At 38.8% G+C, this 15100-nt stretch overlaps 1 long non-coding RNA gene across 1 annotated transcript; it reads left to right on the top strand.

Annotated features, from left to right (window-relative positions):
• Positions 1-7280: 7280 nt before the first annotated feature.
• Positions 7281-14216, top strand: LOC109289476. Its single transcript, XR_002095380.1, has 3 exons — positions 7281-7416; positions 12585-12639; positions 13836-14216. It is a non-coding gene; the product is annotated as an uncharacterized LOC109289476 (long non-coding RNA).
• The last annotated feature ends 884 nt before the right edge of the window (positions 14217-15100 follow it).

Raw genomic sequence — 15100 nt, 5'->3', positions numbered from 1 at the left:
AATGGGAGCTCCACCAAGGTGGAAGCACAGAGCCCACCCAGTCCAATGGTACACAACCTCTGAAAGTCTGCACCTCCTGCTGGCTTTTAGAGGGGCAGCCACAGGCCAGTAATAATTGTTTTTTGCAGGGGCTCCACAGGCCATATAGAATGGCCTGGTGGGCCGGTTCCAGCCCACCTGGTGGGCTGGCCATAATTTACCCACCTCTGCACTAACCAGTCTGTTAGTTCCCTGGGTCCTCCTTCTTGCCTTTGTTTAAAGAGGGGCATTATGCTGGCTCTTTTCCAGTCCTCTAGTACTTGTCCTGTCTCCCACAACTTCATGAAAATCATTGCCTAGGGCTCCAAGATCGCCTCTGCCAGTTCCCTGGGACTCTGGGATGAAGCTCATTTGGTCCTCCTGACTTAAATTTATTCAGACCTAAGAAAAGGTCTCTCACCAGCTCTTTTTGTATCTCTTCTCTCATCTTGCCCCTTTCCTTATCCAGATAATCCCTATTATAGATTGGACATCCGCAAAAACTACTTCACAGTTAGGGCGGCTAGGAGCTGGAACCAACTTCCAAGGGAAGTGGTGCTGGCCCCTACCTTGGGGGTCTTTAAGAAGAGGCTGGATGCCTACTTGGCTGGACTCATTTGAGTCCCGTTTCTTGTTTTGGGGTTTTGTTGTTCTCCCGCCCTGGCGGGGGGTCGGGCTAGAAGATCTACTAGGTCCCTTCCGACCCTAAATCTATGAATCTATGAATCTATTAGGTGTCTGGCAGCTTAATTTTTTTGTGAAAACTAAAGCAAGTAGTTGTTGAGCTGCTCCACTTTCTTTTTATCTTTAGTTAGGAGTTCAACCTGGCTTGTTAATGGAGGACCCACAGTTTCTTTGGTCCTTCTTTTCTTTTTGTCTTTTTTATAATTTTTTATAATATTATTTATAAAATAAATTAGGTGGTATGGTCGCCTGCATTAGCAGGAGAGTGAACTTGTTGATCCAGGAGAACTGATGGGCAGGTTACTCCATTGCTACCTTCCTCTGAGTTCCTTGTGCCCTCCTACGAAGCAGCCAGTATTGTCTATGCCCTTACTGAAGAGAGAATTCTCACTAAATGCACTGGTCTGGCCCAGTATGGTGTTCAAACAGTGATCACTGTCATGACAGTTATTGAAGACTGCACTAAATCTGTGTGTTATTTGTGGTTCTGGAGATTGCTCATCTAAACCTAAATGGTATTTCATATTACTGGGCATTTTTGCCTTATACATCTTCTGGGGAAAGATCTACACCAGAATTATATGGAGAAGGGTTTAAATATATAGGAAGTCACTGAGTTTTTATCTGCATCAATTTTTTTTCTCCTTCTTTTTTCATCATTTTAAAGAGAAGGAGGAGATGTTTTAATGTTAAAGAAAAAAGTGTGTTTGAGATAATACAAACCTGTCCAGTGGGACAGTGACAACTATGGTCAGCAGGGGACACAGTCTCAAACAATACAGTAAAAGTTATGTTAAGCGGCATCTTACAAGCCAGCATGCTCTACTAACCAGCATACCGGCTTGTAAGATAAAGTGAAACCGGAAGTGCCCACCATGGCACTTCCGGTTTCTCCGAGCCCCACTGCCCAGGGCCAAGCAGCCTGTGCTGCCGAGTCCCCACGGCCCGGGGGCATAACAGGCTGCGCAGGGCTGTGTGGGACCTGCCTCCCTGTCTCACGGGGCATGCAGGGCCTACAGGGCCTGCAGGAGGTGGGGTGATGCCGTGGGAGGGGTGGAGAGACGCCCCAGACATGGTAGAAGAAGCGGCGGCTGGGGGCCGCTCAATTAACCGGCATATTAACCAGGAATGGGGTGCCGGATAACAGAGCTTTTACTGTACTTTAAAAATATCTAAGTTTGCATAATCAAAGCTATCTGCTCTCATAGGTATTGTACTATCTTTATACTGACTTCTTATTGTAAAGAGGACAATAGTCTATTGGCAAGTCACTTCTAATATGTGCTTGATGTTCATATGTATCAGTGCTCACCAAATTGTTCTTTTTGAGTCTGATCCAACACCCTCTTAAGTTAGTAGAAAAATTCTCAAGTCCTATCTGTGGCTGTGCTATGAGCCAAAGTATGGGTTTTGGAATCTAGGACATCTGGTTCATTAGATGTCATAGTTCATATTAGAACCCATATATAAATGAGTTTTGCCATAAAGTAATGAATCCCTCCTATAGCCTTTGTGTTACATTTATAAAGAGAGCATGTTCAGTGTACTGACACTCACAATAATTTTGTGCACTGAGTTGCATGAAGTTAGATCCTCAGCTGGTGTAAATTAACATAGTCTTATTGCTTATTAACTAGCACAGATGAACTTAAATCTGTTCAAGGATAGCAACTATGATGTTTTATAAATGAAAATTTTAGTTCTTAAAGTTTAAAAACCACTGTCTAGTGTAGGATTCTTAGGTAAAATAAGTATGTGGAACAGTTAAAAAGCAAACTAAGCAGTAACCATATTTCCAGAATGAATGCATTTCTAATATCTCAAATTCTCTATAGCTTAGTAGTAAATAGAATATGTGCATAAGGTAACGATATTCACTTATTTATCTAAATGTACCTTTACTGATTTGCCTGTTTGTTTTTGATTCATTGTAGTGCAGATTAGGATAAACGATGGGTAGCATGGCAAACTGCAGTTGAAATAAGACTTCAGGTATTAAAAACAATTAATGTGCTCTAACTTCCCAAAATAATTACTTAAGAGCCCCTCTGAAGAAATCTAGAGAATAATTTTCAATCACTGGAATGAAAATGTCACAGTTTTGTGCTTTGGTAAATAAGCAGTTCACAGAGATGTCTTACTTATCACTGTGGTATGCTTATTCATTAAGGGCTAATTGCAGAGGTCTCTAAATGAAACACTGCAAACCACATTCCACTCTAGTGCCAGTTTGTTTAAAGTCTGCAAAGCTTTATTATTAGCACGATTTAATTATGAAAATGGTAGCCATGGAGAATTCTGAACACATTCTTTCCCTTGATCATTAGTTACAGGGCAAAAATGAAACACTTTCAACAATGAAGGGTTCATATTTCAAGCTTATACAGTAGCTGCTAAAAGGCTATACTCAGAAAATCAATTTTATTAAAGTCCTTCAAGCACTAAAGGGACTTCCAGGCAACTAAGCAATTTTAAAAACATATCCACAAGCAGTGACTTTTTGATTCATGTTTTTAGCAGGGTTATATTTTGACTGTTTTCAATATCGTCCCCCAAAGCAGGGTCAGAAATGGTTTTGGCGGGGTAGACAGGGTGAGCAAGCCATGTTCTAACACAGCTTTGACTTGAATCTCTTGCCTTAAGATACAAAAAGAGGACTGGGGGTTGGATCCAAGAAGTCTGGTATGCTCTTAATGAAAACAGATCAGAAGTCAGTGTTTTCACCCTTTTCACTTTTCTTTTGTTGCTCAGTTCTTAGTAGGCTCTGGTGCCTACTAAGAACTCTAGGTATTATTATTATTATAATCATTATTTGAGCCAGAACTTAACAGGAACTTATTTCCATATAGATAAAGGGGACAGTACCTACAGAGAAGGAAAACAGAGCTTGTGAATTGTGTTTTAAGTGTGTGGGGTGGGAAAATGTATCCTTCTTTAGATTTAAGTTTTTTAATAAAATATCTATATATCATTTAAGTAAGCCTAGTCATTAACAAGGAAAAAATGATTCATGATATATAAGTAAAACTGTTCATATGCAAAAAAAGGAAGAGCATGAGTAAAAGGAAAGAGAAAAAATGTTGAATGCCATTGGAAAAGCAAGGTAAGAATCAGTGTAAATGAACTAACAAATTCACAGCTTGTATAAAACAGCATAAATTATCTGAAGTCAACAGTGCTGTGCTATTTATATCAGCTCAATAGTTGGCCCAAAAAATTTGGGATGGAATCAAACTGTTGCCCTCATTTACACAGTTGATGAGCTGGACTTCCAGGAATTACATTTATGAGCACCTAAGAAATACTATCACTATAGAGATAAAATAAACCCCAGATAGGAATATTTCCTCTGAACAAATTAGCTTTTTCTTTAAAAGTTCATTATCTATACCTTTTCTGATTACGAAGTTATAAATCACAGGTGCGATCTATTGCTGAGTGATTTCTTTCAGGCTTGTATTTTATATGTTCAAATATATGGCAGGTGCAGGGAAGGAAGGTTGTATAGGCCTAACTAATTTATTATCTTCACATATGACCTCCAAATAATCAAGAACGTACTATACTATAACATAGTGAAAAAGAGCCAAATAATACTATCCTTTTACGTAGAGAACACAGGATCTGTAGCCTCCATCTGAATAGGCACATCACAATATGCAGAGTGATGAATAAGAGTATTCACATATGTGCCAAGAACGCATGAATATTTCCTCCAAGCTCATTAGGTCTGATCCTGCCCAACATTGCATTGCTACATCCCAGGGGTTTGGAGTATGTTCAGCGTTAGTTTCTCTGCTTGGAGCAGGATGCCAATTCTGTTCTGACGATGTAACTCTTAGGCTAGAGGTAGGCAAAATGCGGCCTGGGGCTGGATGTGGCCCACCAGGTAATTCTATCTGGCCCGCGGGGCCCCTAAAAATTTTAGAAAATTAATATTAATTTGCCCTGTGCTGCCTGTCATGCGGCCCTCGATGGCTTGCCAAAACTCAGTAAACAGCCCTCTGCCTGAAATAATTGCCCGTCCCTGTCTTAGGCCATGTCTAGCCTAACTATTCATCAGTGCAGACAGTTTACAGGGGGCCTGAATATGCTTCTCAGAGGAAAGGACTTGCGAGCAGTGCTAGTGCATGCACTCAGGACCTCTCTAAAATATCTACACTTTAATTGCCAGACTTGAATGTGTGTAGTGTGGGAAGGGGTGGGTGGGGTTTGTTTCTCTGGTAATCTAGGGTTTAGCAGGAAGGCAGAATAGATGTGGCCACAGAAAATTGTTTCCATTGCAAATATATCTACAAATTAGTCCTGTCCAAATTCAGAATGCATGGACAAGATTTTCAAAAAGTGCTCAGCATTGGTCGAATTCTGTTTCCATTTAAGTTAGCCATGAAACTCATATTGAATTCAGTGGAACAAACAGCCTCACTGAGAGTACTTTAGAAAAATTATGATCAATTGCATGCTTGCATACTTGTCCAGCATTCCAAAAATTCTACTTTGGAGCCACAGAGGTTAGTCCAACATATTTTTTCAATTTCAATGTGTGAATTTATCCAAATTCCCCACATACTCCAGATTGAGCCATAACAGATTTTAGTGAGTATCATCAAATTCTTTTTTATTTTTATACATTAGGCTTTCTAGTTTTTAAGCCCCTGGTGAAAGCAATACATATATACCATTATAAATAAATTATTATGACAGGCTATTCTATTTTTTGCTTATGAAAGACCATTTCCTTCTGGTAACCATAATGAATATAATTGATGGACAAAATTTCTTCCTGGTGAACTTAAAATGTATCACTCAAATTCCTTGAACTCTGTGATGGATGTGACATTTTTTTTTATTACAGAAAGTCAGGGAGCGGTGTTTTTCAGTTGTGTAAAATATACATTTGGAACTTACAAAGAAATAGATTTCCCACCACAGCAAGCCTGACATTCACAACAGTGACTGCTCCTCCTCACCAAGCAACCACCCTTCCAGAGAACCTCACCATATCTTTGTAGACCTTTCTGTAACTCCAAAGGGAGAAAAGTGATAAGACTCCATTAATTCCAATTCAGATTTTTCATTATTGTCAGCATTGGTATGGGACTTGGATAAAACAGTGATGAGCAGCAGAAGAAAACCCTAATAGTTCAGTTGTAAATCAGCCTATACCTGTGCAGAAGAATAATAGACAATCCTTTCCTATTCTGGGTGGGTTACCCGCATTGCAGAAGGGGAGCAAAGAAGAAAAGAAGCTTTTGGCTGTCTGCAGATGAGTGAATTCTTGGCTCCACATACCAGCCAACTCAGTTGACTCAGTGAGCAGTTGTGTGCACCAAACCGAGGGTTGATGTAACTTGCTTCTTCCAGAATAAAAGGGGCAACAGGGTTTTCACTATGATTCATTTGGATGAATGGTGGAATTTTTGTTTAATAGCTATTTCATAAATTCCCAAACCATGTCTGGAATGAGAAGCAATATATTTGAAATTTTGCAGTCAACTGAAGCATCACATTTCAACAAAACTGAAATGCTTCATTTCAGTTTACAGGGGTTTTCTCTTGGGGAGGGGGACAAAAATATTTTATAAAAACAATTGAGAATGAAATTTTATTTCAAGTTGGAAAATCAAAGTGCTTGGTTTAGAAAAATTCAAAACCCACTCTTTTGAAAATTTTGTCCATGCCCTGCTTTCTCTTCAGGGCAGAGAATAGAGCTCACTTCAAACTTGGGACAGAAGATACAGCTGGACTGTGATAAGGATATTACTTTTAATGAATAGATCCTGGTCCCTTAAAATAGGGTTGAGCATAGACAATCCTGTGACCACAGGCAGGATAGTTCAGAAAAGGCTAAGGCAGGGTTCTCATTGGCATACACTCCCACTGTTTCAAAAAGGAACACTACATTACTTTAAGGGATTCCAGTTAAAGTGTTCTCCTTGTAGGAAGGTCAAAATGTCTGTCCCCACTTCCATTAGCTGATGGTGACCCATGGCTTGAAGCTGTAAATGTCAGCTGAGCCTACAGTTTCATGATGTGTTAGTTCCCTGGACTTGCACAGTGGAAAAAAAAATTCCTCTTGTTCTCCTTCAGTACACGTATGCTGGAGATAGCAGGGTTTAGCTAGGCTCCTTTTCTATTGAACTAACTGACCATCTTGGGCAGGGCCAAACAAATCAACAATATCAGTAATAATGTATTGTGTACTCTAATTAACATCTCTCCTTTGGTGACCCATCTTTAATAATAGCAGTGTGCTTGGTATAGCCTGAGACATGGGAATGGTTATGTCCTATATTCACCTGTTTCTTTATTCAGTGCTGTGCTAAGTAACAAACATTCTGGTGACACTGGAACAAAGGAAAGAATCACTTGCAAAGGAAGGAGTAAAAAGCCTCCCTAACATATCTTACATCTTACAACTTCACTTCAGGAACAAATGAAGGGCAAGATACAGGGAAGGAAGTCCTGGTTTTAAAATGAATATTAATTAACAAACATGCTACAAGGCTTATGAAAATAACTAACTAGGAATGTAGGACACACTAGAAATACTCACATCACAATAAGGATTACTGCTACCTTGTTAATTCTTATCACTGCAGTGCTACCCTCTTACCAGATCTTTTTTCCCATCATGCTTTTCTGGGGCCAGCTGTAGCCTTAAAGAAGCCATTTTCCCACTGTCAACTGCTATTTCCACCTCTCTTCTAGTTGGTAAGAATTCTTAATTTCTTTATATCTTCCCCTATTTTTCCTCTTGCTATTCTTGAGGAGAGAGTGATTTACATAATTGTATATACCCTCAGCTCCCATGAACAGATGTTATGGACATCCTGGCTTTGTAGTCAGCAATGAAAAGAGAGACCTTAGAGTGGTCTCATTATGCTGCTCCTCCTATGTGTGTGGGAGCTAATCTAAGGGGTTTATCACCCTTCTGTAGGCTTACAGATACATAGTGGACTGGTTAAATGGCTTCAGAGGTGGCACTGCACGCCACTATGCAGTATTTTAGTGAGTATTCCCTTTCCTGCCCTGGAGTTCCCACTTTATGAGCAGTGAGGTGTCTGTAGAAATAGTGGGCAGGCATGTCTCTGTTAATGTGGCACTTGTGTAGGGGCTAGTAAATGTTGAGGCCAAAGGCTTCCACAGGCTCATGACTATAGAACCAAAGATGCCAATGTCTCTTCAATGTGTGTCTTACTCTTCTTTTCAGACTTGGAAGTCCTCCTTGCAGTTTAACATTTAATTAGGGCTTTATGACTATTGCTCTGCCTCTCACAATGTATGATAATCAGAGGTCATTTGTTTAGTTCCTCTTCCTTCCTTCTGTGCCTTTCTCCCCTCCCGACGTCTGCAATGAAGGCTTATAGGGTTTAACGCTGATTGAAGCATCATTACGGCTTGTAACACTATATTATTCCTCCTATAGAGAGGGCTGCAGTGCAAAGCCAGAGAAGCAAAATGATTGTCCACATGGCGGTTAAAAATAGTTAATGGGGTTGGAGTCTGCTGACAAAACACATGAGAAGTCAGCTACTGGTACTGTTGTCTGTATTCTATTAAAAGAGCAAAGTATAGGGGTCAACATGTGCTCACTTTACTCCCTAGAGTAACATCAGAGACTCCAGGTTCTATTGCATTTTTCTCCCTATTTGTTATCAAATATTTTCTCTCTTTCCCCTCTCTACTATTTTTTCACTGCCTCTGCTAACTCGGAATCCAATAATGTTTGATTTTTGAGCTGAACTTTCAAACCCACATGTTTTAAGTGGATCAAGCATTAAGCAAAACAAGTTAACTTAGGGTTTGCAGCCTGAATTCCTCACATGTAACATACCGACTCCTGCAAACTTACTCATGTAAGTAGTCCTTGTTCTCAGAGGTAGTCTTCAGGACTGCTTGCAGCACTGGTGAATTACAGGATCAGCCCCTAGCAACTTATTTAAAAATGCCACACATTTGTGGCCTGATCTTGAAGAATAAGGCCAGTTAAATAAATAAAGCTAAAGATATTCACTGTGTTTATGAAACTTAATGTACTCATTCAGGAGGATCCATTTAAACACACGAAATATCCATCTTGCTGATTTTTCTTAAAGCAACTTTTTTATTTAACTTCTCTTCAGCTAACTTTTTCTCATCGAGACCATGGAGCGAATAAGTGTCTAAGCCAAAAGTAAGCTGTAATCAAACTATTTCTGAAGTGCCAAGAGGGCAACTAGGAACAGTAACTAGTGGCCATCTAGACCTGAGAAACTGCTTTCAAAGGCTAAGGGATGGGACTTCATGCAGTTTGGTACACAATGCTCTAAACAAGGTACAAATGCCCAGTTAGAGTTTTTAAGCTCATTGGTGCCAGGACTGTCTGTCTTTCTCTTTGTTTTTAATATGTGTCTGTACAGTATCTTAATACAGTAGAGGCCTTGTCTGAGACTGGGGCTTCCAGGGGTTATGACAATATGGGCACATCTACATATCGCCCTATGTCACTCTAGGAATGTACTATGTTGCCATACAATGTGCTACAGTAACGTAGCGATCATGTGACTCTACATGTGATTGGCAGCTACTTCACCATAGTGGCACACTACCCTGTTTTAGCGTGTCATTACAGCGAAGTGGTGGTGAAAAATGACTGTGCAGGCAGTTACTGTGCTGCGTTTTAGTACTTCTAAAAGGAAGTACTAAAGTACAGAGCCATAACAACATCACCATAGGGCGATGTGTAGATGCGCCTTATACATAATAATACAAATGTGGTGACTTCTACATGTGATTAGTACAATTTCTCAGGTGTGTTTTTGTAAAGGCAGATAAAGGACCTGACAAAAACCCAGTGAAGTTAATGAGAGTTTTCACCAGATCCTTACTATCCTGACTGAAGCACAGTCCTAGAAGTACAGCATCTTTAGAAAAAGGTTTCTCTGCTGGGCATGTTTATCAAACCTATCATAAGAGGAAGAACCCAATTTAGCATCTGTTATGTCAGTGTAACCTTACTAGAAAGCTGTGCTTTTCTTAACATGACTGCCTTGTTGGCTTTTGTTGGTCTTTCCAAATACGGCTTTTTAGTATCTTCCAGCTTCACTGAATGCTCTAAAGTCAAAGTAAATCCAGCAGAATTCCAAAGGAAGTTTTCTCCTGTCTGGTGCTGACTGATTGTAACACTTTCAGAGTATTGCTTACTTGCAAAATGCACTGTTTTAATTTTAGTGTTAGTGATTTAAATTACAAATATTTTATTTCATAGCTGTACAGGTCTCTTGTGTATAACTTATATGAAACCTTCCATTATTGCTTCTAGTATGTCTTTTTGTAATTAGACTTAATCATTGTTTGGTCAGGCTGTAAAGCTCTAGTTTTCTTATGGATCTAAGTCAGACGATTTCATCTTTAATTCATGCCATCACTCCAGTTTTGTTTTGTTTTCCAAATCTAGGAGTTAAATATAGACTGCCTGTTATAATTATGAAGTTCCTGGATTTTTTTACAATAGTATGCTCCACCTAGTTAATATTGATATTCTGGTCTGATGTAGGAGGGAAAGATTGGAATTTTACAGAAGCAAGTTGTCATATTGCCATGATGGGATGCAGCACGTAGAGGGAGCTGCAGAATAACATAGCTGCCTTCATTCAAAGCTTAATATATTAGCTGCATTACCCCTTTAATGTCTGCTCAGAGAGGTCGGGAATCCTTATCTGCTGCTGGATGTGAGCTCAGCTCTATACAACCTAATAAAAGGTTGAATCAGTGAGACCTTCATAATAGATTCCATGAAGAAAAATTCCAAAGATTGTAGGGGACTAATAGACTTGAAAATATAAGGTTGGTTAGGGGACAAGAGGGTTGTGAGCATTCAGTGTAAAAAAGGAAGAAAATCAATACAAGTGTATCACTAAGAAAAATGTTTTTAATGCAATAACCAGGGATGGATGGTGGAGGGGAGGAACTTGCACCCCCCACACCTTTGATTCCTGATCCACCCAAACTTTAAAACTATCTGCCTGGCAGTGGTAGCAGCATTTCTAGTCAGGCAGTGCTGAGGGAGACAATGGTTCTCATGGTTCATTGTGCTCTTCTTATCCCTTCTAAACTCTTTATTCCACATGTGTTACTATCTCTTCTTTTTAATGGTCTTGATGTTCCACCAATCAAGCTATCCTTTGTTCTGCAATTCTGCTGTCTGTCCACTGTTCCTGATAACGAAGCTCCCATCCACAGCCCTGAAGACTGTTTTTAACTCATTTCAGTGAAGTTATTTTAGCTTCAATACAGCCCTAGGCCCCTAGCATATTGTTTTTAACTTGAAAAAAATGTGTTGCCTCGTATATGATGATGATACACTCCACCATCTGTGCCTTCCTTTTCAAAATTCTAGATCTGCCCATGGAGATACCTATACAATTTTCAAATAACTGTTTGACTGAAAAAACTTACCTGCTTATCTTGTGTTTCTTGTTAAGATGTGTGAGAATAATTTGTCATCTATAATTTAACTTCCAATACTTCCATAAAACCAAAAGCGCATATGAGCCTCTTTCTTTGATGTTCTGTTTTGCAAAAGCATAATGGTTTGGTAGAAAGAACGATGTAAAAAAGCCTAAATATGACAGACTTAATGCACAGAGTTGGTGGATTATGTGGTCAAAGGTTTAAAAGATGATTGGTCACTCTTAAGAACAGCTTCTTAACAGCACTTTGTTCATATTAAAGGGGTGTCAGACTTCCAAAACTGTTCAGCAGTTTCAAAACTAGCAGCTGACAGGTTTTTCAAATAATACATTAAAATAAGCATTCTTGAAAATCTGGCGACTACTACAGTTGAAAAGGGAGGTAAGCTGTTGTGAAATTTAGTCCATAAACTAAGATTATTGTCAAAATTCCACAAAATTCACCAACGGTCTGTTGTAAGATTGGCCATAGCTGTCCCTAATACTATAATTAAATGGTTTGGCAAATTATGCCAGCTTCTCTGTGGAGAGTGGCCCAAGACCCTACACACAGCCCCATTGAATTCATTGGAACTCTACATAGGTAAGGGACTCTATATGTATTCATGATCCTGCAAAATCCAGGACTAAAACATTGAAACATCTAGAATTGCTACTATAGTATCTGCTACTATTTTTTTCTCAAGGACAAATGCAAAGCTGGTTCTGAGTCTAAAAACATTTTGAAATTGTTTATACAGGCCACGTCTACATGAGACACTAACTGCACAATAACAGGCATTACTGCGCAGTAGCATTACTGAATGGCTTTTTGGTGACTCTGACTGCACAGTACCTCATTAGTACCGTGCAGTAAAATCACGTCACACTTCATGCCTTGTGACATTACTGCACAATAGTAACAAGCTACTGTGCAGTCAGCATCTTGTGTAGATGCAGCCATAGAGAAGTTTTTCAAGAAAAAAACGACTTCTCTTTTCACAGCAATAGTAGTGTCTTCAAACACTTTTCTTGGATATTCAAGATGCTAATACTTTTGAATGGACACATCTCTGAACATCACAAGCATTTCAGTGTATTTTATCATTGAATTATCTTGCAGATATTCACTTCTATGCAGTCAGAATCCAGTTTTCATTTACTTCAATGTCATTCATCTGCCCTAAGAGAAATTAGGATAAGGCTCAATATATTTAGCATTGAAACAAAACAAGTAGCTTGGTTTTCTTGTGGTTCAAAACATATATTCTTTAGTTGTGAAAACAATTATGTAGAATTTGTCAAGTGAAGAGGTGTGATATCAGTTTCAAACTAAAATCAATATACTGAAAATGGCAATATGACAATTTAAATAGCACATTTTCCCCTTTTATTGCATGTGGTTGTGAATCTTGAGGTATATTAACAACTGCTTTTGTATTTTTTTAGCGAATGATTATACTTTATGTATCAGCTTCTGAAACTGATCACCAGGGAGCAACAGGTAATTCAAAACTATATTAAAAATATAATACTTATTTTTCAAAATGGTTTTACTATGTGACTTTTATTCTAAGGCTTGTTCTCAAACAGTTAGTTGTAACTGTTGACTAAATATACTTGTGAGAGGACATACAGGTTTGTCATCATTATTTCTTCCCAACTGGATTAATGCAACTTTGTTTGCAACAATTAGATTATTTTGCAAATATTCATAGTTACAGCTTCAGAACTTACTTTTCATGAATATTTCCCATTATCTACTTACAATTTTTTGTTTCTAGGACATTCTTGCTGCGAGATTCATTTGCTGAAGTACTTGTGGAAAGGGTAGAAATATATACAAAGTGAATTAGATTTAATTTGTTTGAGCAAAAACTGATGGACAAATATTCCCATCCATAGGAACTGTACATGTACCAGGGATTTTGTCTAAAGACTCGACAAATTTCAAGTATGCATTTTACATTAAATTAATATTATTTGTATTAAATGAATAATTGATATAACACAGCAATATAGATTATATTTCTTATTGTCTCTGACTCATCCAAGATGCCAGTTGGAATGCCCAGGTTTTACAGCATTTCTTTTCAAAGGGAGGATAAGGTTTGAGTTACCCTGCAGTAGCAAATCAACTGAATGTTTAAAAAGGTGTGGGAACTACAACATCTTTATGAGTGCTCTAATCCTGATGGCCCCCTTGGTTATGGACATTTCTGTGATATATGTGACGTTGCCTTCCATTATAGACCCCCACCTTTGGCTTGGGGGCTGTAACTCTCACCAGTGTCAATTATCTTGTTGTAAGTGCCTGCAACAGTGGAGACTCTTGCTTTATCAGATGACCCCCTATTCTACATGCCAAATCCCCATTTGCCTAGTCTCTGAATTGGGTTTACTGACCCCTCCTGAAAGTCAAACCTAGATCTTTGCCTACATCTGGCAAAATGATTTTCCTCTTGACAGATTCAGTGTTTGTGTAATGTTAATTTTTTAGCAACTGTTGACGTTTTCAAAAGAAATAGTTCAAAATAAGTCAGTAGAACCTTTTAAAGCAACCTGAGGAGTGTTTTTGATGTATTCTCTCTGCACTCTAAGTATGAGGAGACTGTTGTCTACTACCATGATTTTACTGAAGACCTAGGTGTCACAAACTGCCATCATTCAGTTGGAGTAACTTCTCTAACTTCTTTTCAGGTGCAACTGAAATCAGGATCTCTTTTTAAAAGATTGGACTTAGATGTACCAACTGTAAAACAATGTTCTCCATGAAGAATAGCATACTACTGTTTACCCCATCACAATGTTACCCCGACACCTTTAGGTTATAGGTAGATTCTGTTTCCAGGACATTCACTTCTCTGGTGGAGTCACTCAGGAATATTTCACGTGGAACAGGGGTTGTGCTCCCTTTTCTTTCCACACCAAATCAGAATGAGCAGAGCTCTGAGCTTCTAGAATTTGAAATGCCATTGCCTGATTTTGTTTGCCATTTGATTAAGCCACCTTTATCCAGACAAATTCTTACAGACATCAATGAAAGTGTTTCATGCATTAAAACTGCAGGATTGGGCCCTTTAATAGCAATGCAAAAAAATTCCACTCAATACCCAAATCTCCTCTCACTCCCCTGATTTTATGCCCTTGTTGCTCCACATGGATGTGAATGAGGTTACAACAAAGCCCCAAACAGGTAGAAATCAAGTTAATGCTGTGGATTTTATAGCAGTTGACAAGAATATTCTCCCATATTCATGTGACTTTCTGCAGCAATGACTAGCTCAGGAGCAAAATTTCATATTTTTCACTAATGCTTTAATTAAATTTAAGGAATTGGTTATGTTTTGCAAAGGCATAAATACCACATGAATGGTGTTCCTTCACAAAGATTATTATTGAGTGGATCAGATAAATATGGCCCACAAATGTGCTGATTTACTCCATCTTGTAAAGCAAAACAATTTACGTATACAATTTAAACATTCTTTCTCCTTTTTTTCCACTAACCACATCCCTTGTGTGTATAATTGAGATTTCCTTGCCACCCAGAAGATAGCAAGAGTGCTCTTTAGGGCTTCATATCTTTTCTAACTGGGCACAGCTGGAGCGGCGCACTGTCGTCTTTAGAAACATGATCTGTGTGTGTATGTGCTTGTGTTGGGTTTGCATTAACTCCTGTCAGATGCTGCACACCTCTCACAACACTAGGGAGCAGGCTGACACAACTCTTATTGATATAGTTCAAGCAGGCAGCTGTCTGAACCTGCCCAATCTGCTGTAAATGTAATAATTGTTCTTTTATTCTTTAATAAACACACCATACATCTTATCAAAGAGAAGGCGAGAGAGGGGAAATTGCATTTTTCCACACCGGACTCCTCCATTTTATTTTATATCCTGAGTAGCCTTCTGTAAAGCCAAATGGTCCTCTTATTTTAAATTAGTGTCTTCTGGATTCCCTC

The sequence above is a fragment of the Gavialis gangeticus genome, unplaced genomic scaffold (genome assembly GCF_001723915.1).
Source record: "Gavialis gangeticus isolate Ggan-Ray unplaced genomic scaffold, GavGan_comp1, whole genome shotgun sequence".
Taxonomy (NCBI): Eukaryota; Metazoa; Chordata; order Crocodylia; family Gavialidae; genus Gavialis; species Gavialis gangeticus.
This window is presented reverse-complemented; position numbering and strand designations above follow the sequence as displayed.